This window comes from Eptatretus burgeri, chromosome 11 (genome assembly GCF_056783735.1).
Source record: "Eptatretus burgeri isolate ZD-2024b chromosome 11, Ebu_testis_v1, whole genome shotgun sequence".
In the NCBI taxonomy this organism is placed as follows: domain Eukaryota; kingdom Metazoa; phylum Chordata; class Myxini; order Myxiniformes; family Myxinidae; genus Eptatretus; species Eptatretus burgeri.
In genome coordinates, this window is record NC_140971.1 from 31402172 (window position 1) to 31410145 (window position 7974).

Below are 7974 nucleotides of genomic sequence, written 5' to 3' on the forward strand. Positions count from 1 at the left end.
TTTCATATTTATTTATTCTCTCTCTTTCCTCCCTCTCCTCCCTCTCCTCCTTCTCTCTCATCTCTCTCTCTTCTCTCTCTCTTCTCTCTCATCTCTCTCTCTCTCTCTCTCTCTCTCTCTCTCTCTCTCTCTCTCTCTCTCTCTCTCTCTCTCTCTCTCTCTCTCTCTCTCTCTCTCTCTCTCTCTCTCTCTCTCTCTCTCTTCTCTCTCTCTTCTCTCTCATCTCTCTCTCTCTCTCTCTCTCTCTCTCTCTCTTATCCCTTTCCTCCTCTCTCTTCTCCCTTTCCTCCTTCTCTCTCTTCTTCTGTCTCAGTTTCTTCAACTCCTTCCTCGTCCCTTACTATCCCTGAATCACTTACACCCCATAGAATATCATACATATATTCATCAGGATTTCTTGTTATTCCTGTATCCAAAATAATTTTTTTTTACAACAGGATACCAATAAAATTTCTCCTGAATTTCTAAAAGAGCCTTACGTTTTCTTAATTTAATTTTTTTTTCATTATTTAACATTTTAATTAAATCCAAAGTTGTTGGTTAATGAACATCAGTATAAAACCAATCTTTTATTGAAAATACCTCATTCTTATGTTTTAGAACATATTAATTAAAATACCGAATACCCTTTTCTTGAAGGTATGCTTGGACACAGAAATGATAATTTTCTTGAAGCCTTATTGATGTCATTTATGAATTAGAAATATATGACAGAATAATATTATGACACGAAACAACTCCCCATCTTCCCATAGTTAAATCATTTTGTATTTCCTTACTTATTATATATAATCCTGTTTTTTTCTGTTTTCATCATATAAACTAGGGCAAAACCATTATTAAATTTACCCTTATTAAATTCTTTTATTTGTTGTTTATGAATCGTGCTTCCACAAAACTCATTCTCAGCACCAAGTGGATAATATTCTCCCTTACGAGACTGATTTAATTGTTTCAGGTCTTCTAGGTCAATTTTAAATGACCAATTATACCCTAAATCATTCATATCATACCCCCATTGTTCTATTCTCATACAAACGATATGCCCTTCTTTATAAAAAAATTATTTTAATTGGAACTATGAATTCTGTATGACCTGGAGATAAAATCAACACTTCTATATCTTTGGAATACACAGCCGTTTTATTTTAGGATATATATTGTGATAAATCGCTTAATCTCACCAAGTCATTCGCGTCAGTCGGGCTTCGATAATTTATTAATTTATAAGCATTTTCATACTAACATTTTTTGCTATACTATATTTCTGTCGTTCAGCCTGTGTAATAATGTGATAAATCAATATCCATTTCTTGGGATACACCAAAGATAGAACCATCTTTACCAATGTAAGTCATTAATATTAGATTGAAATAATGTCATTTAAAATTTTATTTTTGTTGAGTTGAAATAACATGTATAGACATAATTGACCACAACACTTGGAATTTAATTCTTGGACTTGAAATGTATGATTAACACCATTTTGTAAGAATTTTATGACTTCAACAGGTGGAAGACCAAAACTATCAAAATAATATTTATCTTGACTATTAAAAATACAAACCCAATGAGAACCTTTCCCATTATTATCTTCTAAGTTCATAATAATATTCTTTGTATGTTTAGACACGTTTGTTAATTTATCTCGCACATTTTGCAGCATATGGGAGGGGCAAAGGCTTTGTGCTGGTCACCAAGTTTCATTCCAAAGTATGCGTGATAGCATTTCCTTACAAATCATGTGATGTTAGACTGCCGGTCTGGCATGATCACTTTACCACAGATATAGCAGAACTTGTTTGGGTCATTCTTGCACTTTCGATTCATCGTGAATCACAGTAATGTTATAGTAAGGAAGACACTACGCAGGACGTACTGCCGCTCACATGCCCCTAAGTGGACAGCTCACACCAGACTGAGCCACGCAGCTGCTGGAGTGACTGAAGTTGGGTGTTGCCAGAAACAACGATTTGTCTATATTTTTCTGATATTGAAATGAAAGTAATTGAGAAGGCACTTTCTTCCACATTAAGTGTACTTGTGTGTCATTATATGTAAAGTTTGTACATTTTCTGTCAATGTAAGTCTGATTTTGAATTTTAAAAATGCTAATTAAAAAAACAAAAATTTTGATTTTTTTTTTTTTCCCCCTTAAAATTGAGATAGGTCAAACACTAAGGTCAAAAACTTGACCTGATTGAGCGAAATTAGATACATTTCTGAATTCAGCATGCAAAAAACATATAAGAACCGGTGAGAAAACCGAGACCTCTGAAAAAATATTTCAAATGCAGCCCAGTGTAATCAACCGCTTCAACTTCTTGTGTTCCAATGTACAAACGAACACTATCAAACATTTTCCAGAATAAATCATTTACGAGTGTAGCGTTTGTGTTATTCCCAGCCTTAGTGAATGTAAATTTACATAACAAGAAACTTTCGGATAGATTCAAATATGTTTGTTGATTATTTATTTAAAAACCCTTTTGTACCATTTGCATTCCAGTCTGTTCCAGTTATTGCATTCACCTTGAAGTAATCTTCTTTTTTAGTGGAGTTTGAGATGACAATGGTATCATCCAAATCATAGATACTATCAATTGCTTCCATACTTGTATTTATTTTGGAAAAAAGATGTTAAAACTTTTGGAACCCTGACCCAAGTATTTGAATTATTTTCTGTCGTTCTTGGGGAGACAACTGAGTTTTGCCTTTCTTAATTTCTTTTATTGCTTGTAATTTATAAGATTCCTTTTCGCCATCTTTTATACTCTTTATAGCACCCGATACATTTCCCACAGCAGAAGCAGTTGAACCAAGTTGGTCTTTATGTTTAAGAATAGTTGAACCTATACCCATTAGAGTATCAATTATCCCATCTCCTCTAAATTGATATCCAACACCCCTTTGTCTCTTAGGTTTATAATATCCTCTACCAAGATACATACCTTCACCCTTGTAGTATGGGGAAAGGAACATCCCATCCCCTGTAATTATTTTATATTTTCCCAACTCGTGTTTCCTCACAATAACCATCGTATTTATTTATTGGAAAACTTCACATAGGTGAATTCTGATGGATATAATTTCTCCATTAAAACAAATCATACGATTATCTCAGTCGGTTATCCTAAAATTTACTCTGTATATGGTTTTTCCTGACACAGGTAGAGAAACCAGATTTTTGGGTTCCATATTGAATTTATAACCAATTGGGGTTGAGTATGCACTGAATGAAAACATTGTATTTGTTCTTATTCCATCATTGTAACCACCATCAATCAAATCACAGTGAATTAATACCGAATTTATTCCTTAGGATATTTGAATGACATTATCACTGTAAAAGGTCCCATTCGTTTCAATCTTTTTTGATGTGAAACCCAATAACTCTATAAATGATTTATCATTTGTGAAATTAACCTTGTAGTTATTTTTTAAGTTTAATCGTTGATTATGAAGTATGTTTTTGAATATCAATAACAATATTTTTTGGTTCATCACCCTGTTCTTTCATAAGACGAACAATTTCGGAAGATATTTAAGAAATCTCATCTGCTCCGGGTGAAACTGTCATCGTTTTGTATCCACTTCCCGGATTATAACTAAACTTGTCATTTTTCTTGGTGATATTAAATAAGGTATTATTAGTTTCCATGGGCAATAAAGACGCCTCATATTCTTTTGTTGTGTCAAGTTGTAGTGGGTATGGGAATGAAGATGTGTGGTCGCTTGTTGTGAAAGTAAAACGAAGGATTGTACTTCTCATCTTATTTAATATGAGATAAAATGTCTTTGTATTGACATTTATTAATAATTTTCACGTTCATCAACTGGTCTAAAATGGCTGATGCTTCATTAAAACAATTGTTATTTACAGCCTTCTTACTCCCTTACAGCAATAAGTCTATTAACTAATTGTGATGGGTCATTTGGAAGAAAACTAACACCTGAACCAAGGCTACTTAAAGCCTGAATAATGTGTTTCTCCTTCTCATTCTTCCTACTTTTACCAGATAGACTAACCCTATAATTAAGAGAGTTCAGCAGATCAATATATACTATATCATACTTATTTTTCATATCCAATTGTTTATCGAAATACTTTCATTCACCCCTCACAGTTGAACCTTGTTTTCCATCTTTTGCAAGACGAAACATGAATCTCGGAGATAGTTTAATAGTGGGGCAGATAACAGCAATTTTTGAGAGGAATCGTGCAAATTATGATACAAGCATCAAATTTGGCACATTTGTTCTCCAGGGGATTCTAATCAAATCTGCATGATTGGCCATTTGAAAATCCAAATGTTGAAAAATTTGAAAAAAAAATAACTTCAATAAAGTCAAGATCACGAATCAATATTGGATGCTGGCTGAGATTGGTGAATGTTTCAGAAACATCATCAAAGACGTTCCAAGTCTGTCATGCAGTTTTTCTTCCCTTTACCACGGAAGGCAGACACGACATCACATCCAGTGAACGCATGGAAGTATGGGATCCCTCGAGCTTTCTCAGGCCCTATTGCAGAAACTACCACATGGACTGGAATCCATCGTGCCTTGGCTCCTTGGCCAAAGGCAATCCACATGTTCTCAAGACCTAGTTCCTGTAAAGATGGCAGTACAGATATTGCTATGACTAGTACGTCCGTGTCATTAGCCTTAATGATAATGGACTTGCTACCATCTGCCCTTGGATCCCTGGTATGTACAAATATTCGAGTGTCAGCTTCTTCATGACAACATGGAGACACAGCATCCAGTGACTTCCTTGTGTTGCTAATGCCATCTTCTCCTTTTGTGACAATGACTGTGCTTGTCGTCTGTGCTTCACACATCTTTTCCGCAAGCAAGTGAAACAGCTCAGTCTTGTTGCTGTCATCTTGAAGAAAGCTTCTCCAGTTACTTGGGGTCTTACTGGTTCTTGTCACTCTTCTTCTGATTCCTTGCCCCCTTTTCGACCTTGCCTCGGACTTCAGACTTGACTTCTTGTACACATGAAACACTACGTCCACCCTCTCATACCTGGCACCATAGGATTCCACCTTTGGGATGATGTCTTCTTTAGCATAGTCATCAAATATCTTTGAAGTGCATGGAGGTAAGGCATTGATAAGTGCGGAGCCATCAATGATGACTGCATCTCCCCTTGGTTCTCTGTCTGGGATGTTCACTTGTGCTTCAAGAATTTCAGCCAGCTGTGACTTCAAATATTTTTGAAGTTTTTTTTTTTTCTTCAAAATTTGGATTTTCAAATGGCCAATTGGGCAGATTTGATCAGAAAGCCTTGCAGAACAGAAATGCCAAATTTGATGCTTGTATCATAATTTGCACGATTTTTCTACTATCTACTACACTATAACAGGGGGTTGAGCAGAACTCAAGAACCTTAATTCATCATTAAATATCAATCCCTTTTCTTGAACAAGATGTAATATTGCTGGTTGTTCTGTTGGAATGAGACCTGCTTTGGTTTTTGAATCTGTTGAATTGTCATTGTTTTGGAGAGCATTCACAACATAATCAGGGGGTTGCTTAAACTCTTCCAGTTGTTGAAATAATCCTTCATCATCCTATTCTAATTCTCCTATATGCTCTAATTCTTCCTCCATCATTTGACTGAAATCTTTCAACATTTGAAGTTTTTTTAGGAGTATATTCTATTGTGGGAACTGTGGAAGCATCTATAATTTTTCTTGGGAAGTTTTTAAAAGTGGTTTAAAAAAATTTCTCTTGTTTTCTTTCAAATGCTTCTTCACCCGTTAGTTTCTGTCTGCATTTCTTCTTTAGGTCTTCCTGTTGTTTTGAAACTTTTGAAACCAACTCTTGATGTTCCTTACATCTTCTTGCTCTTTCTTTTGCATCCATTTATTTATTGGAAAATATCATTTAATGAATTGTAAAGATCAACAGGGAAATTTTCCTTTTCTTCATCATTAAAGTAGATGTTATTTAAGAGGCACAAACTGTTATTAACAAACAAGATGTTATTTAAAATATGTTCAAATAAATCATTTTCTTTAAATATTTTATCAAATTCTTTATTAATATTAATACGAGTTGTAATTTCTTCTTCACTCATACTTGTATCTCTGCTTTTCATACGTTTGTGTTGTTTCTTCATCAACATGAAAACTGAATGATAAAACACCATTTCTACTCAGATGTTTACTAATTTGTCTCATTCCTTCTGGATTAGTTTCTAATATCCCAAGACCACCAGATTTTAGTTTCTTTAACTCACTCTTACAATGTGAATATTTTGTTGTACCAAGAGAAACCTCCTCAAATATTTGACATTCATTCCTCAATCGCATATGTTCTTCCACTGAAATATAGTAATAATCTTCACCTTCTACTTCTCCAGGTCTTATTGCTCAAGTTGTTGTTGATATAATACGAACTACATGGTGCTTTTTCAGCAAATTTACAATATTCTCATTTGTACTATACAAGAACCTTGATTTATGAAAGTTTTTTTTCCACAAGCATATTTACCCACAAGATTTATAACAATGGTTGTCATTTATATATGTAATTGTTTATAAAATAAAAAAATATATCCCTTAATATCTCATCCTGTTTCACAACAATATATTTATATTTTTCAGTCGTGTGCTTCATGTAATCCCCAAATTCCTTTTTACTCCATAATGTAGACCAATTGTCTCTCCAAAAATTGTGTATATCTATTGAATTTAACTTGAATAAAATAAAAGTATTAGCATTGTTTTTTATTGAGTGACGAGGGAGTTGAAAGTATGATTGACTAAGATAAATACAATTACAAGAAGAATGACTCCCTCTTGTGTAGTAGCTGTCCATTACCGTTTGGTTTCTCTCATTAACACAATCCTCAAAGATAACGATTTATTCTTTTTTGTTTTATCCAAATCTTGGGGAGAAGGTACATCATCCATATGATCACAAAGAATACAAGTTATTGGTTTTGATTTCTTTTTATATCTCGATCACAAAAGAGTTGTATTATATCTTCAATGTTGTAATCATTTAGTTTGCTTTGAAGTTTAAATAAACCGATTAAATCTTCTTTTTGAAGACCAGCATTAAAACCTTGTGAGAATAGTTGATACTCAGGTTGAAAACTCGACTTTGTGAAAATTATTAAATTATCATAATCCAAAAAGTTGGGAGTAAGGAGCATCTTTAAAAGTAAGCAGGTTTTTCCACACCCGCTTGAACCAACTATGAGACATCTTAATGAATTTGGAAGATTTTTTATGGTTGTTAAATTTTATCTTATTTTCCCAAATGGGTAAAAAATCATTCATTTATATATTTGGAAAATAGGTTATTTAATTTATTTTTGGCTTTTAAAGAAACTATATTTTATCCGAAGTTCTGGTTTAATTTCAAGATAATCCATTATTTTATTTATACAATATCTTGTGTTGATATTTCCCTGAAAATGGCAATCGTGAATAATATATAACAACAATCCTTTGAACATTTAGCCTAGTGTTGGCATAGTGGTTAGGGCAGCGGCTTGGGATCCAAAAGGTCCTGAGTTCAAGCCCCATTGGGCCACTGAATTAATACACCAGGGGGTTGACTCAGCCTGTCATCCTTCCGAGGTCGGCAAAGTGAGTACCAGTGTACTGGGCCGGTGTATACCCTGGTTAGAATAGGTGTACCATATCCCTGTGTCGTAAGAGGCGACCAGGGTTGCGTCAGGAAGGGCATCCGGCGTAAAACATGTGCCAAATCACTATGCGGATCATACGGATGATCCGCTGTGGCGACCCCTAACGGGAGCAGCCGAAAGAAGAAGAAGAGAATCCTTTGAACATTTCTCTAATACTTCAGTTTCTTCCATTGTCAGGAAAGGTGTGTTATCACCCTCATACTTTACATTCATTTCTCTTATCAATCTTGTAAAGTAATTCATTTTTGGTGTAATTTGAAAAGAATTATATTCCTTTTTATATTTTTATTATCATTTTTTGG